Consider the following 22,409-nt stretch of genomic DNA (forward strand, 5'->3'; position numbering starts at 1 on the left):
GTTGGAAAAGGTTAAGTCCCACGCGACTAGCCGTAGCATCAAGTTTGAGGAGCCAAAAAGTTTCCCAATGATCCGAAGTTAAGAATTGAAAAAAAAGAGTCAGAAATGAAAGGCCTACGAAGGCAAAATAAAGTCGATAAGGTTGAGTTCCACCGACCAACCGTCAGGGCAAATTCTAGAAAAACCACAGGTTCTCCAGGGCCTAAAATGAAATCGGTCCTCAGGGAATAAGCACTTGAAGTTGAGATCTTCATCGAATAAGCCGGGCCGAGATCAAGTGATTGAAACAATCAAGGCCACAAAACCAACCACTGTTTCAAACTAACAATTATTTTTTGTTTGAAAATAGGAAACATATGCAATCCAAAGCAACCTTGCAAGAAGCAGGCGCAACCAAAGAGAAACTTCACAAGGGCTAGAAACAACTTTGCAGCAATAATTAATCCAAAAGGGAAGCCTTCTCCAAATTCTTTCCTACATTTTATTAATTTTCTTAAATTACAAAAAATGCCAAAAGTGAAATGAAAAGAAGAAGAAGAAGAAAAATTCAAAATCATGGTAGCGTAGGGTTTCTAGTCTCTAGCTACATCTTCTCCAACATAGGGTCTCACTCCCTAACTGATGCCAGCATAACCTGGTAATCTTTTCCAACATAGGATCCCACTCTCTAGCTGATGCTAGCATAACTTGGTAATCTTCTCCAATATAGGATCTCCCTAACTGATGCCAGCATAACCCGATAATCTTTCCAACATAGGGTCCCTCCCCTTAGTTGACCCAGGCATAACCCGAGGACCTTTCCGGCATAACTCGATGACTTCCCCAACATAACCCGAGGACCTTTCTGGCATAACCCGATGACTTCCCTAGCATAACCCGAGGACCTTTCCGGCATAACCCGATGACTTCCCTAGCATAACCCGAGGACTTTTCCGGCATAACCCGATGACTTCCCCGCCATAACCCGAGGACTTTCCTAGCATAACCCGAGGACTTTTCCGGCATAACACGATGAATTTTCCGGCATAACCCTAGGACCTTTCCGACATAACTCGATGACTTCCCCGGCATAACCCGAGGACCTTTCCGGCATAACCCAATGACTTTCCCTAGCATAACCCGAGGACCTTTCAGGCATAACCAGATGACTTCCCCGGCATAACCCAAGGACCTTTCCGACATAACTCGATGGCTTCCCCGGCATAACCCAATGGCTTTCCCTGAATAACTCGAGGACGTCTTCGACATAACCCGATGATTTTTCCAGTCTAATCTGGTAATTTTTTCCAACATAGGGTCCCGCTCCCTAGCTGATGCCAACATAATCTGGTAATCTTTTCCGACATAGGGTCCCACTCCCTAGCTTTGCCAGCATAACCTGGTAATCTTTTCTGGCACAAGGTCCCACTCCCTAGTTGATGCTAGCATAACCTGGTAATCTTTCCAACTTAGGGCCTCCGATCTCCATTTGATTTCATTTTAGATATAGTGTCTCCACTCCCTAATCTCTTTTTCTCAAGGATACACAATCCTGATTTTATTACTTTCAATAAAAAAGTAGCTTGGATTTTGTTGCAATAACTCACCAAATTTTCCTAGCGAAAACTAGGGCAGAAAAATTTTGTTTGTTTGTTTGTTTTGGTGCCTGAACAGGTTTTTACTATAAGGCACGAAGTTTGAGATGACCAAAAGAAGAATTCTCAGTCCAAATAAAAGAAAAGAAAAATAAGAAAAGAAGTTGAACTCTAAGTGTAGAAACGGAGAAAAGATGCAGATTGCTCAAGATATGATTGAAGTCACAAACTTTGCATGTTCCGCCTTGATCCGAAATGCTGACGAAGAATGAACCAGCGATTGTAGCTAACGAGCATCAAGATTCAGATCAGAGTCTGCAGGAAGAACCAACCAAGACTCAAGATAAAGCTTTAGAAGGTTTATAGATAGGAATCTTGTAATTCATAGTTGATAGGCTTAGCTAGTGTAGTTTTTTATTTTTCATTTTGGTGTAATACGGAGCTCAGCAAGCAGAAACAGCAGCAACAACAGTGAAATCACAATTTCTCGGTAGTCCCAGCTACCAAAACATCCAAAACTACACTGACCTGATTCCTTTATAGCCAAGGATATGTAGGCAACTTACGAAGCAAGGTTCAATCAGACTTTTTCAGAAAATGCTTCCCATGGAGTTTCAAACGGGCAAAAATTGCTCACTTTATATTTTCCCGAAAACTCTTCATGATTCCGAGCAAAGAGGGGCAGCTGTGAGCACCTAATTTTTGTCTTATATAAAAATAACTCCTAAAAATAAATCAAGAACAATTTTAATGAATTTTAGGAGTTTTCTTTATTTAGTTACATTTCATGCATGTTTAATATTTTTAAAATCATAAGAAAAAATCATAAAAAATTATCACATTTTAATTTCATGACATCTTAGGTTCAGTTTGCATTTAAGAATTAATTACATTGAATTAATTGCATTATTAAGGAAAAAATCACAAAATAGTCATTTTTACATGTTTAGCTTTTAGTCTTTAGAAATTAGTGTTTTTATTTAGTTTTAAGTTAATTAGTTGTTTTAGTAGATAAATAATTTTAATTTTACAAATTAGATTGATTTAGGATTTTTTTAGATTTTAAAATCAAAGAAGAAGGAAGAAAAATATGAAAAGAAAAGGGGCTTGTTTTTTAATTAAAATCGGACCGGGCCAGCTTCAATTGGCCAAATACAATACCAATACCCACATGGCACAAACTCTATTTTCATTAAAACCTAACCATTCTCTCATTTTCTAACCTAGACACACATTAAAAGACATAAGGAAAATCAGACTCCTCTCTCACAGACCAAAAAACGGCGCAACCCAGCTCCCTTCTTCTGTTTGCTTTTTTCATTTCTCAAAACACACACACATCAATCATACCCACACACCTAGGCTGCTGGAAGAAGAAACATGCATTTCGAAATTTAAGATCGAGAAAACCAAAAAGGAACGAAAAGCTATAAAAAGAAGAAGAAGAAGAAGGACGAACAATAGAGTGATTGGTTGTTTCAGATTCAATTGATTCACAATCAAACTTGTGGTTATTTGTTGTCGATTCCGAATTGATTTGCCTGGGTTCAAAATTTCCTTCCTCTTGTTCGGGATTGTTCTTGCTGTTCATCACTGATGAACTTCACGAATTAGGAGTTCTAGGCTTTTATTTGGTTTTTGAGCTATTGTTTCCCTGCTTTAGGAGTGTTTAAACACCCCAAAATTGCTGATTGACTGTTGAATATATGGCTGCTTGTTGGGTCTTGTCATCTTCATTTGTGCTCGAGTTTGGCCGATTCAATTCCTGACTCAGGCATTAGGTACACATTCCTAAATCTGTATTTGCTTGTATTTGTTGCTAAAAATGAAAAAAAATGTTAAACTTCTGGCAAGCTTTGATTTACGGTTCTGTTATGCTATCTGCGTCATTCGTGTATTTTTATCTTCGAGTGAGAACATTGGTTTTTCTACCACATTGCAGTCTCTTACAGTGAAGATTAATAATCTCCTATATCTCTTATCGTGCTCCAAATTTTCTTTCAAAGCACTAGTTCAAATTATTATCTTTTCATTTTGGATCTTGTATTTAAAAGTAAAAGTTAAACATCATCCTTAAAATTTGAAATTATGAATACGCATTGATTGTCCCGTGAATTCTTGTTTCAAAATGGTAAATAACTTGAACTAGTGGTGTTTTAAGTGATAATCGAGTCCAGTTAATAAGGGAACAAATGTTTAAGCCTAATCTTTATACAAGTTTTGATAAATAGAATCAGTAACAAGTTTCACCAAAAAAGAAATAAGAATTCATAAGTTAGTCCATAATTTCATAATTAATTTACATTCTTCTCCAAAAATTTATTCCATAACTCTTGGTCTTACCCCAAATCTCAAAACTTTAGAAATTTTATTCATAAGCCTCGTAGCTTGCTTTAGGCGCAATTAATAAATAAATCATCGTGACTATGGGTACGGTTCCCGTGACATAGTTATGATACCTAGTTCCAAATTCAGGTGTGCATTTCATGTGACCCGATCATAACAACTTTGAACTATAATAAAATAAACATATCGCGAATCACGGGTGGATTTCATGTAGCGTGGTTTGTGGTGTGTCCCAAGACAGCAAGTGTACGACAATCGTAACTTGTTCAAGAAATAATTCAATAAATCCTAATAAGTGGTTAAAATAATTAAAAGCAGTTATAAAGCTAAAAATGCACTAGGTTTGAAACATGTAGTAAATCAAATAATTAGGGCAATTATTAATAGGTTAAGAGGCCGTGCTCGAACTATGAAATCCGGGAATTCCTAACACCTTCTTCCGGGTTAACAAAATTCCTTATCTAGAATTTCTGATTTCGTATACTTTTAAATGAAGTCAAATTTTCCAAAATTTGGGTTTTAAAATAAACCGGTGACTTGGGACACCATAAAATTATTTCAAGTGGCGACTCTGATTTATATAAAATAATCTCATCTCGATTTATGTCACTTTAATTGGAAAAACTCCCTATACCCCCCTCGGGTAAAAAGGAGGTGTGATAGTCATACGAGGCGCAACCCCATTTTGATCGTATACAGATAGTCCCCTCATTTCTCGAGAAGAAGGTGACGAAAAATGATATGAATTTCAGAATTCCCCCTCGATGAGTGATGATGTCAGCGACGAGCCCCATCAAGCCACAAGCGACGAAATGTCCCGTCGGTCCAGTTACCAAGGCATTAAATGCCTGTCAGTGGATGGTCAACCACTACTTGTTTTGAACTGTCACCTTCAACCTATAAGAATCCTAACCCTTTCTCATTCAAACTTTTACATTGAAAGCTCTTCCTGCTCTTGTCTTTCCTTCAAAAAAATTCTTTGTTTCAAAATTTTCATACCCAAATTTCTTGAACTCTAATCAACCGCATATCATCCAAACTCTTTTTTCTCTTGTTCATTAATGGCTAAAACTTCCAAAATCGTGCTGCAAAATTAGGTTACTTCTTCATCACAGCCTTCCGGTGATGAGGCTGCGGCGGAGCCCCACCCTAAGGATTTTGTTCTGGTAGGGTGTCCAACTTTCACAGACTTTAAAATCGAGAAGACCTCCTCGGTGCAAGGCCGATGTAAACCTGTCTCAAGGTATATATGCACCATCACTAAAGATATCCTCAAAAATGCTAAAGAGGAGTGTAATTGGGAAAATAAGTATGTTGTAGTTCCTTCTCCTGAGGAATCGATCACCACTCATGTGGAGGGGTATCTAAGTGTTTACACTTACCCTTCATTTTAGGTCCTTTAAACCCTATCATCATTGTCACGACCCAAACCGATGGGTCGTGCGGGCACCCGGTACCTTACTCAACTGAGTACCAGCATAACGTATCTTTTTGTATCATACTATTATAGGTAAATGAGATGTAAAGGCTGCTGTGAGATAACTAGAATAAAACACGAGGAAATACTCATCATAGGACGACCTAACATGTAATACAAACTTATACATGACATACGGTATAAGACCAAAATGATCACTAGTATACTGAACATAGGCCGACAAAGCCATACAATCTTTCATGTATATGACATATGTCTACAAGCCTCTAAGAATAGATAAATACCATAAAGGTCGGGACAGGGCCCAACCATACCAATCTATTCATGTCCAAATCATACTGACCAAATAAGCAACTCCGGAGCAAATAGAGCGCACCAACACCTTTCGCTGAGCTGATAGCCTACTTGGAGGACTCTCAACCTGTCTTTCTGGACCTGCAAATATGAAGCGCAATGTCCCCAGGCAAAAGGAATGTAAATACAACTAATGTACCAAGTGTGTAAGGAACAAAATTCAGTAAATAAAAGACATAGAGAAACATGGAGTAAAAGACTCAACAAGTAAGTCTGAATAGCTCTATGAATCATTTCATATTTATAATGTCATGTATATGCGTATAAATGTCGTACCAAACATAGGTATATTGTGATTACCCAAAAAATCATCTCGTATTTTAGAACCCAATCCGGGGTTTCCGAGGCCTTCAAGACCTCATTTTCTTTCCCCTCAATTTGAGTGCACATTCTGGGCACGTTTCCGAAAAGCCCTTATGTGTAAATCTGAGGAAAAATGCCAATTTTGCCTTTAAATTTGAATTTCAGTTTACTTTGGTCAACATTTTGGGTAAACGGACCCAGACCCATAATTTGATGGTCTCGGAGGGTCCATAGAAAAATATGGGACTTGGGCGTATTCCCGGAATTGAATTCTGAGGTCCCTAGCCTGAGAAAAGAATTTTTGAAGAAAATTATTTAAATTGAAAAATATAAAAAGTTTGGAAATTCAATAATGTATGGATATGATGGTATCTGGCCCATATTTTGGTTCCGGAGCCTGGTACAAGTTTAATATGGTTTTAAAGTTGTGTCTGTAAAATTTGACAAGAAACGGAATTCATATGACGTAATTCGGACCCTCGGTTGTGAAAATAGTAACTTTAAGAGTTCTTGAGATTTTCATTGATTTTGATGCTAAATTTTTTGTTTAAGATGTTATTTAGGCTATTTGATCGCACGAGCAAGTCCGTATTATGTTTTTAGGTTTGTGTGCACGTTTTGTTTGGAACCCAGAGGACTCGGGTGAGTTTCGGATAGGCTACGAGGTGATTTACACATAGAAAATCTGGTATAACTTGTTGTATCTGGTGTCTGTTGCACTGTGCTTCGTGATCGTGTAGTCACTCTCGCGATCGCGAAGGGGAAACTGGGCTGGGGAGGACTCTTACTATACATGAACGCGAGACCAAGGTCGTGAATGCGGAGTATTGGGGGAATTGCTCTATGCGAATGCGACTGGTCAACCGTAAATGCGTAGCTTTAGGAGGGTTGGTCAGGGAATCTAGGGAAAACCTACGTGAACGCTAATCCTTTAACGCGAACGCGAAGGTAGGGCTGAGAAAAACCTTCGCGAACACGTAGCCTTTCCCGCGATCGCGTAAGTCCTTAGAAGGTTGTTCTTCGCGAATGCGACAATGCTCACGCGAACGCGATGAACACTGTCACCCAGCACTTAAAACAGAAGCAGAACGGGAAAGAGGCCATAATTTCATATTTTCAAAAACTAGAAGGCATAGAGGCAATTTTCAAGAGACAAGTTCTTCCCCAAAGTGTTGGTATATGATTCTAAACCACCTTCTTTCAATTACCCATTGCATTTCATCAATTTTTATCCAAAAATCTAGGGTTTTCAAGGTAGAAATTGGGGATTTTGATAGAATTAGGTCTTTTTGTATAATTGGAATTTAGACCTCGATTTGGGGTTGGATTTCAAAACTAATTGCATATTTCGGCTCGTGGATGAATGGGTAATCGGGTTTTGGTCCGAACCTCAAGTTTTGACCAAGCGGGCTGGGGGTCGATTTTTGAATTTTGGGGGAAATGATAGAAAACATATAATTAAGTGCTGGAGTTGAATTCTTTAGCACTTATTGATATTTTTAAGTTAAATATGGCTAGATACAAGTCAATTGGAGGCGAAATCTAAAGGGAAAGCGGTATTTGAGGCTTGAGTTTGGCCGTGGAATCCGAGGTAAGTGTTTGGTCTAACCTTAGCTTGAGAGAATAGGTGTTGTGTCCTATTTTCTACGTGTTAGTGTTGTGTACGACGTATAGGTGTGGTGATGAGTATCTATACGTTGGTGTCGAGCATGCCTGTAAGTCTTATACTGTGATCGTTCTGATTCTTGTTATGTACTATCTATGCCTAAATTGATGATATCCATGTTGAACAAGACTTATGATGTTTTCTTGGTATTTGTCCACTGTTGTGTATTGGCTCAAGTTGAGATTTAGTTTGTGAATTTAACTATTGGAACGAGATTGGTTATAGCTAAATCCCTTGCCGGGATGTATATATTTCTATTGTTGATTCCCTTGCCGGGATGTTGTTGTTTCTACTGTTTGTGTGAGGAAAGAGTGATAAAGCACGAAGGGTGATGCCGTGCACATTCATACTTGTGCATATGGTAAGGAAGAGCGATAAAGCACGAAGGGTGATGCCGTGCACATTTACATTTATATTGATGCACATGGTGAGGAAGAGAGATAAAGCACGAAGGGTGATGCCATGCACATTTTCATTATTGATTGTGTGGCGAGGATTGAGAGTAAAAGCACGAAGGGTGATGCCATGCATTCATTTTATGTTTGCAGTGATTAATTGTTGTTATTGGTTCATGTGCCTTAACTGTTTCGTTTCTGTTACTTCTGTGTTTCCTTATTCTGGTATTCCCCATAGCATGTTGCCCTTTCCTATTAATTTCTATTTAGATTCTATAATTGTTATTTCGTTTGATATTGTTTAACTGCACAGGTTATGATGTTCGGTCGTGTCCTAGCCTCGTCACTACTTCACCAAGGTTAGGCTCGACACTTACCAGTACATGGGGTTGGTTGTACTGATATTACACTCTGCACTTTTTTGTGCAGATCCCGGTACTGGACCTTACGAATCGTAGTTCGAGGTTGATGCCTACAGTCTAGTGGAGACCCAAGGTAGTCCTGCAGGCGTCCGTAGGCCTTGATGTCTCCTTCTATCATATTTACATTCTGTTTTTATCTATTTATGATATAGATGTGTATTTTCCTTATTCAGACCACTATTCATAGATTCGTAGACAGTTCGTGAAATTGTGACATTAGTTCTAGGGGAAGTTTCATTTTGGATTTTATATTAATATTTAGTTAAACTGTTAAATTCTATTCTTCTGCATTTTGATTTCCGGTGATTTTCTTATATCACTTGGTAAATTGTCAAAGATAAAGGGAAAAGGTAAAATAATTAGTAACGTTGGCTTCCCTAGCGGGTTCAATGTTAGGTGCCATCACGGACCCGACGGTGGGAAATTTGGGTCGTGACAAGTTGTTATCAGAGCTCTAGGTTTCTTAGGTCTCACAATTCACGAACAAGCTTAGTAGAGTCTGAGGGATCGGTACAAAGACATATGTGTTTATTCCCCAGAAGCTACAGAGTTAGGAACAATTTCACTTCTATTCATCTCTGTCGTGCGGTTGATTTCTGAATGCTAATTGAACTTCTACTCTATTCTTCCGCAGATGGCGAGAACTCGTACCGCTTTATCAGCTGATCAGCAGCCCGAGCCCCTAGAGGCAGCTCCTACGAGGGGTAAAGGATGAGGTCGAGGCCATGCTAGAGGCGGAGGTAGGGGCAGTGCTCAGCCTAGAGTAGCAGCACCAGTGGCGGAGCCTCATGTAGAGTTTGATGATAAGGTTCTGGCCCAGATAGTTCTGGTGAGCCCAACTCAGGTCCTAGAGGGCTTCATCGCTACCCCGGTACTCTAGGATGCTCTAGTCCATCTAGTGGGTCTTATGGAGAGTGTCACCCAGGCAGACGTTCCTTGTAGCACCAGTCGTCTCTTAGGCTGGGGGAGGAGCACAGACTCCTGCTACTCGCACTCCGGAGCAGGTGGCTCCCCAGTTTCAGACTCTAGCAGCTCGGCCAGTTAGGGTAGTTCCACCGAGTGTTGTAACTCAGACCGGTGATGGATCAGCTATGTCTTCAGATGCTTTGTAGAGATTGGACAGGTTCACCAAGCTCTTCACTAACACCTATAGAGGTACATCTTCAGAGGATCCCCAAGATTATTTGGACAGTTGTCATGAGGTTCTTCGAAACATGGAGATAATGGATACCAATGAAGTCGACTTTGTTGCTTTCCGTCTGTCAGGTTCCACCAAAAAATGGTGGAGAGATTATTGTTTGTCCAGACCAGCTGGGTCACCAGCTCTCACTTGGGACCAGTTCTCGCAACTATTTCTCGAGAAGTTCCTTCCCGTCACTCAGAGAGAAAAGTACTACAGGCGTTTCGAGTGTATTTAGTGAGGTTCTATGACTGTCACCTAGTACGAGATAAGGTTTATTGATTTGGATCGTCATGCTCTTCTGATACTCCCCACCAAGAGAGAGAGAGGGTAAGGAGGTTTATTGAGGGACTCACTCAGCCTATTAGATTGCAGATCGCTAAGGAGACAGGTAGCAAGATTTCTTTCCAGGATGCGGCCAATGCGGCCATGCGGGTTGAGATGGTTCTAGCTCAGGGGAGCAGTGGGGGGTCTGATAAGAGGCCTCGTCATGCTGGCAGATTCAGTGGTGCCTCGTCTGGAGGCAGGGATTCTTTTGGAAGAGGCCATCCTCCCAGGCCATTTAATTCACCACTTCAGGCTTCTCACGGTGCTCCAGGTGGCCGTGGTTCTCATATGCAATATTCCGATAAGTTGCCCTATAGTGTACCACTAGCTCCTATCAGTGCACCTCTGCTCTAGAGTTTTGAGGGTGGTTATTCAGGCTGTCAGGGTCAGTTTCAGGGCAAACAACACAAATCAAGTGTCGGGAATTTAGTGGCGCTACATTGGAGGGATATTTCATGGACAATTGAGGTCAAGTTGGAGTTGTTCTCTCTGTCTAAAGTTAAGGAACCTCTTACTCTACATGTATTTAAAATTATCCAAGTTGCGGCCAAGTTATTGAAGCAAGAACTTGTGAAATATGTATCGAAAGGCTTGGTAGTAATGTTATCGGTTAGTGGACTGTTTTGGGAGGTTCAATATGATTAACATTGATGTTGTTTGGGCTGTTCGGTGATTTTTTTCACTTGTGGGAAGCCATATAAATAGGGTAGATGATGTCCGTTTCATAGTAAAATAGGTTGTGGTCGGTACATAATAGTTACGATACTTAAACGTTAACGATAGTGTCATTTCTCCTATTGTAGACTAAGGAGTCGTGACATTTGCATAGCTTCAGGTTGGGCAGTATATACAAGGTATGTGAGTCTATCCCTTTCCTTCTTTTGCACAACTCCGATTGTACATAATGTAATGAACGAGCTTACAAAGATACTCTACTCTTAGAAGCAAGCAGTACTTACATTGTTTCCCCTCTTATGGAACGATTGATGTTGATGTTGCTTCTCTTTTTCTTATGTTATAAATGTTGTTGGTACTTCCTGATTCTTATAAGGTTCATGGTGAAGAGTTAGCCCTAATAACGTGTATAGAGGATACAGACCTTACGCCACTCTAAAAGGTTTAGAATATGATTCTATGAGTCGAGCATGCATTATATATATGTATCTATTTTACTCTACTGAGATGCGCTATAGTCAGCCAGGTACGACACCTATTGTGAAACCACTAATCAGTTGGGTTTTACCGAGCTCCACGTGGACGGGTACAATTTTACCGAGCCTTATGATGGTCGGGTACGTTTTTACCGAGCCTATTATGGCCAGGTATGATATAATGATGATGACCATAGAGGCGTATGTTTTAAAAGTTTATGTATATATACATATGTATCATGCATTTCATGTCAGTAGCCCTCAGAGGTACCTAGATGTTACAGGTTGTATATTCTCTATCCCTGCTTACATTACTGTTCGTACTTATGGTTCCCTGCCTTACATACTCAGTACTTTATTCATATTGATGTCACACCTCCTTTTTACGTACCCGCGAGGGTGCAAGGGAGTTTTTCCAATTAAAGGACAATCGAGACGGGATTGGTTTAATTATTTCAGAGTCGGCACTTGGGAGATTTAGGGTGTCCCAAGTCACCAATTTTAATCCCGAATCTAGGAAAAGAATGACTCTATATTACAGTCTGCGTACCAGAAATCCGGATAAGGAATTCTGTTAACCTGGGAGAAGGTGTTAGGCATTCCCGAGTTCCGTGGTTCTAGCCCGGTCGCTCAACTGTTATATTCGGCTTATTTATCTGATTTTAAATACAATTATGAACCATGTGCAAATTTTATCTTTTAACCGCTTTTGTCATTATTATTATTTTTACGAGAATTGCAACGTCGTGAAAACATATCTCGAATCACGTTACATCAATGTACCCGTGGTTATCGATATATCTCGACTTGGTTGAGATTTGGATTTGGGTCACATGAATGTGCACCCGAATTAAGGAAAATAAATTGTTAAAGGCGCGCCTAAAGCAACTAGCGTCTTGTTATTTTGGGGAAAGTCGTAAAAATTCGTTAAACGACACATCCCGAATTCTAAATACTTTTATATATACATGCATCTAGAGGGCCCCGCAGCTTTGTACATTTTGTTTGTCGAGGCTCGTCTCGTTCTATTTTTAAAAGGAATTTGCGACGTCATGGACATGCATCTCGAACCACGTCATAATCAATGTACCCGTGATTAGAAACACATTTCGAATCCGTCGAGATTTGGATTTGGGTCACATAAATGCACACCCGAATTTAAGAAGGTAAAATTATTAAATACGCGCTTAAAGAGGCTATCGCGTTATTATTCCGGGAGGGTCGTGAGATTTGCTAAACGACCCACCTTAGGGACTGAATGCTTCAACATATATATATATTTAACAAGGGCCCCGCAATTTGTGCGTTTTTCTTTATTTTTTGTCGAGGCTCATCTCGTCCTTATTTTAAAAGGATATCCTATAGCAACTACGTTTCTTGTTGCGTTTGTCTCTACTAATTGAAAATAGTAGATAGCCCTAGTTAATTACATGCTTGCAAGTTATCTATACAGAATTCCGAGTACTTGCACAAAATCAGAAGCACGGCCACGTACACAGTCGGCCGAGCAAAAATTAAGGGCCCAAATCCAGCCCATGCGTGATGGACCAGACCTGGGCCATTGTTTGTTCGATGCAGGCCTGCTTGGTCTGTTTCGACCCGGGCTCGACCTTCGTGAGGTTGAGATTGCAGTCTCCGTGTTCTTTGTCTTAAAACATGGTTTACCAGTTATATGAAGCAGTTTGTCAGAAAGGAAAGAACTTAACTAATAGAGTACGATTTTCATGCTTGGCCTACATTAAAGGACATACTACAAAGTAAAACTAAGTCCAAGATACAACCTATTTCATTGGGAATATTTTCACCTATCAGCATACATATATAAACTATCATTCAGCTAATCTATATTGATATACACTGGGCATACAGGCTACTTCTATTGTCAACACAAGAATGAAAATTATTATACAGTACATGATATCTAATGTAACAATCTATGTATGAAAGTCAACTTCAGGTCTTTTCTTTTTGTATTCATGCTCGATTTTCCAATTACATTTGACAGTGTATTGGTTGTGTACCTGGTATAGAGGACAAAAGAAGAAAGGAATAATCAGCTGGGCAGTATGCAATAAACACAGCAACAGCAGATACACAACAACAAACCAACAACCACAAGTGTTTTCCACAGTCCACAGACAACCAGCAACAGTTTCCAGAACAAAGAAAACCAACAGATGGTCGAGCACCAAACAAGTAATCCCAGAAAAGAGTAGTGAAACAACAGAAATAACAGAGTATTCAATGCAGCAACACCAGCAGTTCAACAATCACAAGCAGCTCAATCAGGGCAAACAACAGAACTTGGCCAAGACAGCTTGACCAATATGAATTCTTCTGTAGTTTTCAGACAGTGTTTGGTTACAGTGTTTCTGGAAATTTCCTTATATTTTTCAGTTTTCTTCAACTCACAAGACCTCTCTCAAGACTAAAATTTCCAGCCCCTTTTAAGTTCTGAAATGGCCTATTTATAAGCCAAACAAACAGTGCAGTCAAGCTACCTGGATCCTGCCAATTTGCAGACTGCCCATACCTATTAAATCCCACGCCTAAACATCTTTTTGATGCCAGCCCTTTGTTCCCCACGCTTGGCTTATTCCTTTTGTTCAAGAGTTATGGGTTCATTTAAATATTCATTTTAAACCCCATACTCTTGTGTCTTGTTCCCCATTGGCATTAGTTTAATCCTAAATTAGTACCCTACTTGTCAGCTCATTTAAACTAAGCTTTTCTGTTCTTTTCAAACCCCAGACTACCCCTGTTAAACCCTGATTATTACTGCCCTAAACCCATTGCAGCATCTGTGCATTTTGAACTTCTGAAAGTTCAAGTTCAGAACTGCCCATGGGCTGAATCTTTTCAGTCGTTTTGCAATACAAACAAACCCATTTCAAACAGTGTCGGGCATTCAGTTAGTGACATGGTTCGATCAGTCATGTGACATTATTAGTTTATTTGATCAATTAGTTATAGAAAACCAATCGATGATATTTATCGAGTCGACTATACTAAATACAACAGGTAATAATCAATCGTTCACATAAACAATACGTACAGGGACCCAAAGGGCATCAGACAACTTTTGTTCAATTACTGGGAACCTATATGAATTATTTATGCGACGACTATCCTAATCGAACATGTATATCACAGAATATATTCAGAACATACACAGAAAACAATCGACCAAATAAAAAGGTCTTTGACAGAGATGGAAGAAATTAAGAAAATTATCAGACAATAACACACAGTCACAACAAAGCATGCTAACAACTCAATCAAAATTAAAACAAAGAGAAGGGAAAACTTACTGAAAGAGTTTACCAAACTGACCCAAATCCGACTTAGCTTCGACCATTTGAGGCCGAACAAACTTTAATCAGGGTGTTCTCACACGAGAACACCTTGATTAAGGTCTATTAGACCTCAAACCCCTGTTAAGACCGGCCGGATTCCAAGGCTATTCGTGTTCTAGGTTTTGGGTCTTCAGATCTGGTTTTTTAGGAGTTGTGGGTAGATTCGGACCAAACCAAGCCTGGTTTGGTCACGAGGGAGGTTAGGGGACTGTCTGGTACGAAGATGGTGAGGTTTGGTGTAGGTCCGGGTTCGACTCGAATCTTCAAATGAAGATTCGAGATGAAGGAAGGTGATTCGAGGCTAGGGGGTAATAGATCCATGTTCAGGAGAGTGAGGGGGTCCTAGGGTGTTCAGGAGGTGGTCATCGGCGTTCATGCCGCCGGGTTCTGGTGAAAGGGAAATCAGGGCGGCTGCTAGGGTTTGGGGGGGTTTCAGTGTTTGGTGAAGACGATGAGTGGAGGGGGGGTTCGGATAGGGGGCGCGGGGTGTTAGGTTAGGTTTATATATGGGGAGGGTGATTCAATCCTGGCCGTTGGATTGATTACAATTGATGGTCAGGATTGGGGAAGCTTAACAATACGGTGCCATTTGGTTAAGTAGGGGATCAGTTAAAATGGGAATGGGTCGGGTCACGAGGGCCAATAAGGGCCATCGGATCAATGGAGATGAATGGCTCAGATTAACCGTCCCTAAAACGACGTCGTTTGGGTCCGTACTTGGGCAGGTCGGTCTTGGACTGGACTGGTGTGCCGGTTTTGGGCCTATTTTTGTTACATTTCTTGGGCCCAAACTGATTTTCATTCACTCTTTTCTTTTGTTTTTTTTTCTAATTTTAAACCCAAAATGAAATAATAAAAACAATGAAATTAAAACAAACAACAATGTAACATTTTAACACAATTATCACAAAAATATTTAAGTAAGTTAAATCACAACCTAGAACGAACGATGCATATATATATATTTTGAATTTTCTTTCAACGACCGAATTATGGTTTGATTACCATGACAGACGTACTTTGTATTTTGATCGATAAGATTAAATGCAAAATGGACCAAACCACAAATGACTAGCAGTACATGTCATGAAAAATTGAAAATTTGCACAGCGAGGTCACTGGTCACTATTTTTGTTTTCTTTTGGAGTGATTGTCCGTGAAGCAAAAATCACGTGCTTACAGCTGCCCCTCTTTGCACGAAGACATGCAGGGTTTTCGCGCAAAGATAAAGCGGGAGATTTTTGCTCATCCGAGTACTCCGTGTGAAGCATTTTTTGAAAAAGATTTGACCGAACCTTTGCTTCAGAGGTTTCCTACATATCCTGGGCTAAACAGGAATCAGGTCAATGTAGTTCGGGAAATTTTGGTAGCTGGGACTACCGTGTGACTGTAGTGCTCACTACTGTTGTGCGTTGTTGCATGCTGCTGTAGGATGCTACCGCTCACTGATCTCCTTGTTACATTGTTCTGAAAGGAAAAACAAGAAGCTAAGCTAGACTATGGATCATGAGGTCTCATCTATCCTCGACTTGTTCTTGTTGCCTTGCTTTCTTGTCGGCCAGCGCTTTCTTCTGATGCCTTTATTTTGTGGACTTGGGGGATGATACTGGTCCTTCGCCTTTTCTGAATGCCAGTTTTCATCACCGCGCTTGATCTGCTGGGGACATGGCCCCCTTCTTTAAGCCTTTCAATGGTTTCTTCAGTGGTATGGCTTTCTTCATCAAAATTGTTATATTGGGCCTGCTATAATGCTCCCGAACTACTTCTTTTGAGGCGCGTTCTCTTTTTTTTTTTGAGTCGCGTGCTTGCCTTTGCAGCCTTCTGCTTCTTGGTGCTGGGAATTTTTGTTTCCTGTTTGGGGGTCTCTGTTGTAACCTTCCGCCTTCAGGTGGGGTTACTGATTCCAAAATTTAGAGCTGAAATGTATTCCCGCATTATACTGGTGGGCGACCTAGAACTTAAATGTATTCCCGCATTATACTGGTGGGCGACCTAGAACTTAAATGTATTCCCGCATTATACTGGTGGGCGACCTAGAACTTAAATGTATTCCCGCATTATACTGGTGGGCGACCTAGAACTGAAATGTATTCCCGCATTATACTGGTGGGCGACCTAGAACTTAAATGTATTCCCGCATTATACTGGTGGGCGACCTAGAACTGAAATGTATTCCCGCATTATACTGGTGGGCGACCTAGAACTTAAATGTATTCCCGCATTATACTGGTGGGCGACCTAGAACTTAAATGTATTCCCGCATTATACTGGTGGGCGACCTAGAACTTAAATGTATTCCCGCATTATACTGGTGGGCGACCTAGAACTTAAATGTATTCCCGCATTATACTGGTGGGCGACCTAGAACTTAAATGTATTCCCGCATTATACTGGTGGGCGACCTAGAACTTAAATGTATTCCCGCATTATACTGGTGGGCGACCTAGAACTTAAATGTATTCCCGCATTATACTGGTGGGCGACCTAGAACTTAAATGTATTCCCGCATTATACTGGTGGGCGACCTAGAACTTAAATGTATTCCCGCATTATACTGGTGGGCGACCTAGAACTTAAATGTATTCCCGCATTATACTGGTGGGCGACCTAGAACTTAAATGTATTCCCGCATTATACTGGTGGGCGACCTAGAACTTAAAAGTATTCCCGCATTATACTGGTGGGCGACCTAGAACTTAAATGTATTCCCGCATTATACTGGTGGGCGACCTAGAACTTAAATGTATTCCCGCATTATACTGGTGGGCGACCTAGAACTTAAATGTATTCCCGCATTTTACTGGTGGGCGATCTAGAACTTAAAAGTATTCCCGCGTTTTACTGGTGGGCGACCTAGAACTTAAATGTATTTGAAATTGTTTCCCCGTTCTTCCGAGAAAATTTTCGACAATCGGCAGAAAATTTTCTGCCCCGGTTTTTGGTGGTTTCCCTGGCGTTGCGTCTTGCCGCCATCATCAATCCTTTGTTTTCCTGCAGCAAACAAAAAGGAGTTAGTTAGTTTCAATCGTGGTGGGAGGAGGTGTCCTTCCGGCGGATGATTTTTCCTCTCTTCCCCTTTCCTTGCTCTATGTCCCCATAATTGGTTGGTGGACAAAATTGCTTACTGGGGGTTTCTAGCCTGCTGGGGCTGGTTTTCAATTTATCCCCTTTCCTGCTTTCTCTTTAAGCACATGCTGTGGGAGTCTGTTTTTTACTCCCGAAACCACTCCCTTTAGGAGCTTACTTTCTCCAAAACTACTAGGTGCGATCATTGCATTGCCTGGGGCCGGCCTTTAAGTCTATTTGTGTTATCCTGCATTGACTGAATTCCCCTTCGGTCTCTGGTAGTAAGCTTTGAAAAAAATTCTTTTCAAGACAAATTTTTAGGAAGAGAAAAAAAGATAGAAAAAGGAGAAAATCTTTCTGAACCAATATTTGGTGGGAGAAGAAATTCAGAAGAACTTATCTGGAGGACATGACTGGTCCCCGTGATCATGACATGCACCATAGATTCCCGACCCAGTCTATTCGTATCAATCGATTTGCCCGATGGTCTGACTTGCTGGGGATGATAAATGAGTGTCCATTTCGTTACGAATGTGGTCGCTTTTTGTTGATATGTCTTGTCGCCTCATAGTGCCCTTCGAGGGGTTTTCACTAATGAGACTCTCTCTTTTCTCTCATCTCCTGGCGCCTTATGGTGCCTGTGAAGGTTTTCACCAATAAGACTCTCTCATTTCATATCTCTCATCTTACGTCACCTTTCGGTGTCTGTGAAGGTTTTCAACGATAAGACTCTCTCATTTTATTCTTCATCTTACGTCGCCTTTCGGTGCCTGTGAGGGTTTTCATCGATAAGACTCTCTCATTTTATTTTTTATCTTACGTCGCCTTTCGGTGCCTGTGAGGGTTTTCACCGATAAGACTCTCTCATTTTATTTTTTATCAAGGAATCGGGGTGTTGTCGATACGGCCCTCTCTTCTGGAGATTCCTTTGACCATCAATTCATTCCCAGTCTTACGATCCTCTTCTTTGCTGGGGATCGGTGCATTATTCTCGGCCTTATTTGCCTAACTTGGCATCTCTTGGATATTGATCGAAAGGTCTTTTGGACGTCAATGTTGGTTTTGGTGTGGGGTTAAAGAAAGGCTATAAAAATGAAAATAATTTGATGGGTGATGTGCTACAACTTTTGGAATCAAACCTTTGTTGGAATTTAAAGCATAACCTCTGCCCCAGTTTTCTTGCTTGGGGAATCTTATTTTTACACTTAGGTTGAGCTACGTGTGTTACGCACACTGTGCCTATTATGCACACTATGTACATTATGCATCCTATATACACTGTGATGCACACTATGACCGAGTCGTGAGGCGCCTACGTATCCTCTTTGAGGAATCAGGTCAAACGTAGTTCCCACGGTTTTGTATTTCTTATGATTTTATCTTCCTTTTTTCTTTGTTGTTTTTTTTCCTTTCTTTCTCCTTCTTTTCATTTTCCTTTAAAGATTTTTTTATTTTCTTTTCTCTTTTTTTTCTTTTCTTTTTTTCTTCTTCTTTTTTTTTTCATGTCTTTTCCATTAGTGATTCCAAAAGAGGGGTATGAAAGAATAACTTAAGGCTCAAAAGGGGAATCAAGGGTTAAAAGTGTTTGGATAGAAGAAAGAATTGCCTCCGTCATCTCATTATCCAATAAATGCCAAATACAAACAAATGAACCAATAATTGCCATAATTAAAGAAATTACGCATAATATCTCTTGACTGCATCAGAATTGATAGCCATGTCGACACATCTCCCCTCGATATCTGTCAAACACAAAGCACCGTTGGACAATACTCTGGTCACGATATAAGGCCCTTGCCAATTTGGGGCGAATTTGCCTTTTGCCTCGACCTGATGCGGGAGGATCTTCTTCAATATATGCTGCCCTACTTCAAACTTCCTAGGGCGCACCTTCTTATTGTATGTTCTTGCCATTCTCTTCTGGTACAGCTGACCATGACACACTGCTGCCAATCTTTTCTCGTCTATCAAGCTTAACTGTTCCAACCGAGCTTTGACCCATTCATCATCATCAATCTTGGCTTCAGCGACAATCCGGAGGGATGGAATTTTGACCTCCGCCGGTATTACGGCTTCAGTTCCGTACACCAACAAATAAGGAGTTGTACCTATGGAAGTCCGGACAGTAGTGCGGTAACCCAACAAAGCAAAGGGTAATCTCTCGTGCCATTGTCTGGATCCTTCCACCATCTTTCGCAGTATCTTCTTGATATTCTTATTGGCTGCTTCGACCGCTCCATTCGCCTTGGGACGATATGGGGTGGAATTGTGGTGGGTAATCTTGAATTGTTGGCATACCTCTCTCATCAGGCTGCTGTTAAGATTCGCACCGTTATCCGTGATGATTACTTTTGGGATCCCAAATCTGCAGATGATATGGGAATGAACAAAGTCCACCACTGCCTTTTTGGTTACCGACTTGAAGGTTTTAGCCTCAACCCATTTGGTGAAGTAATCAATGGTCACTAGAATGAACCTATGACCGTTGGATGCTGCCGGCTCGATGGGCCCAATGACATCCATGCCCCATGCCACAAACGGCCAGGGCGCTGACATCGCATGCAACTCTGTTGGTGGAGAATGAATCAGATCTCCATGTATCTGGCACTGATGGCATTTCCTCACGAAAGTGATACAGTCGTGTTCCATAGTGAGCCAATAACACCCTGTTCGAAGGATTTTCCTTGCCAATACATATCCGCTCATGTGTGGCCCACAAACTCCAGCATGTACCTCTGCCATAACCGTCGTGGCTTGACCGGCATCTATACATCTCAACAATCCTAAATCCAGGGTTCTTTTGTACAACACTCCTCCGCTGAGGAAGAAACCATTCGACAAACGCCGAAGGGCTCTTTTTTGGTCTCCAGAGGCCTGTTCTGGATATGTCCCCATTCCGAGGTATTCCTTGATATCATGAAACCAGGGCTCACCATCCGGTTCCTCTTCTACGGCGTTGCAATAAGCGTGCTGATCACGGACCTGGATGTGCAGAGGATCAACATACATTTTTTCAGGGTGGCGCAGCATTGATGCTAAAGTGGCCAAGGCATCCGCAACCTCATTGTGAACTCTCGGGATATGTTTGAACTTCACCGATCGAAATTGCTTGCTCAGATCATGCAGGCATTGTCGGTATGGTATGAGCTTTAGATCTCGTGTTTCCCATTCACCCTGAATCTGATGTACCAAGAGGTCCGAGTCTCCCAAGACCAGGACGTCTTGGACATCCGTGTCTGCAGCTAAGCGCAGACCCAGAATGCAAGCTTCATACTCGGCCATATTATTGGTGCAATAGAAGCGTAGTTGAGCTGTAACAGGATAATGGCGTCCTGTTTCAGAAATGAGTACTGCTCCTATTCCAACCCCTTTTGCATTTGCAGCTCCGTCGAAGAAAAGCTTCCAACCCGGTTCCTCAGTTAATTCCATCTCATTTGTATGCATTATCTCTTCGTCGGGAAAGTACGTTCTTAAGGGCTCGTACTTTTCATCAACGGGATTCTCTGCCAAATGATCGGCCAGCGCCTGGGCTTTCATGGCTGTCCTCGTCACATAGACGATATCAAACTCTGTGAGCAGAATTTGCCATTTTGCTAACCTTCCCGTGGGCATAGGTTTCTGAAAGATATACTTCAATGGGTCCAAACGGGATATGAGATAAGTAGTATATGAAGACAGGTAGTGCTTCAACTTCTGAGCTACCCAAGTTAGGGCGCAACATGTTTTCTCGAGTTGAGTGTACTTGACCTCATGTACTGTGAATTTCTTGCTAAGATAGTAGATGGCCTGCTCCTTCCTTCCTGTGTCGTCATGTTGCCCCAGCACACAACCAAATGAATTTTCCAGGACCGTCAGATAAAGAATTAAGGGCTTCCCTGGCTTAGGCGGGACCAATACGGGTGGATTAGACAGATACCCTTTGATTTGGTCGAAGGCCTCGTGACACTCTGTCGTCCAACCTACCGCAGCATCCTTTCTCAGCAGCCGAAATATGGGCTCACAAGTTGCGGTGAGTTGAGCGATGAACCTGCTGATGTAATTAAGTCTACCCAGCAAACTCATCACCTCTGTTTTGTTCCTTGGCGGTGGCAAATCTCGGATGGATTCAATTTTGGATGGGTCTAACTCAATCCCTCGTCGACTGACGATGAACCCTAACAACTTTCCTGATGGAACCCCGAATACGCATTTGGCCGGGTTAAGCTTGATATCATACCTTCGGAGTCTTTGGAAAAATCTCCTTAGGTCTGCTACATGGTCCTCCTGACGCCAAGATTTGATGATCACATCATCGACGTACACCTCGATTTCTTTGTGTATCATGTCATGAAACACAGCAGTCATTGCTCGCATGTATGTTGCCCCGGCGTTCTTCAATCCGAACGGCATTACCCGATAGCAGTAGGTTCCCCATGGCGTAATAAACGCTGTCTTTTCCGCATCTTCCTCGTCCATTAGGATCTGATGATAACCCGCATAGCAATCCACAAAGGATCCGATCTCGCGCCCCGCGCAATTATCGATCAGGATATGAATGTTGGGTAACGGAAAATTGTCCTTGGGACTTGCTTTGTTGAGGTTGCGGTAGTCGACGCACACCCTGATTTTTCCATCCTTCTTTGGGACTGGTACCACATTGGCCAACCACTCGGGATATCGAGTAACCCGAATGACCTTTGCCTGCAACTGCTTAATCACCTCTTCTTTGATTTTTACACTCATTTCTGTTTTAAATTTCCTTAGTTTTTGCTTGACCGGGGGGTATGCCGGGTCAGTGGGCAGTTTGTGAACCACTAAATTGGTGCTTAATCTAGGCATATCATCATATGAC

The 22,409-nt window shown here is 41.3% G+C and overlaps 1 long non-coding RNA gene across 1 annotated transcript; it reads left to right on the forward strand.

The window, feature by feature from the left end:
- Positions 1-2,749: 2,749 nt before the first annotated feature.
- LOC107783508 (uncharacterized) lies at positions 2,750-8,778 on the forward strand. The gene is made up of 2 exons (XR_012709308.1): positions 2,750-3,355; positions 8,390-8,778. It is a non-coding gene; the product is annotated as an uncharacterized LOC107783508 (long non-coding RNA).
- Positions 8,779-22,409: the final 13,631 nt, after the last annotated feature.

This window comes from Nicotiana tabacum, chromosome 1 (genome assembly GCF_000715075.1).
Source record: "Nicotiana tabacum cultivar K326 chromosome 1, ASM71507v2, whole genome shotgun sequence".
Classification (NCBI taxonomy): Eukaryota; Viridiplantae; Streptophyta; class Magnoliopsida; order Solanales; family Solanaceae; genus Nicotiana; species Nicotiana tabacum.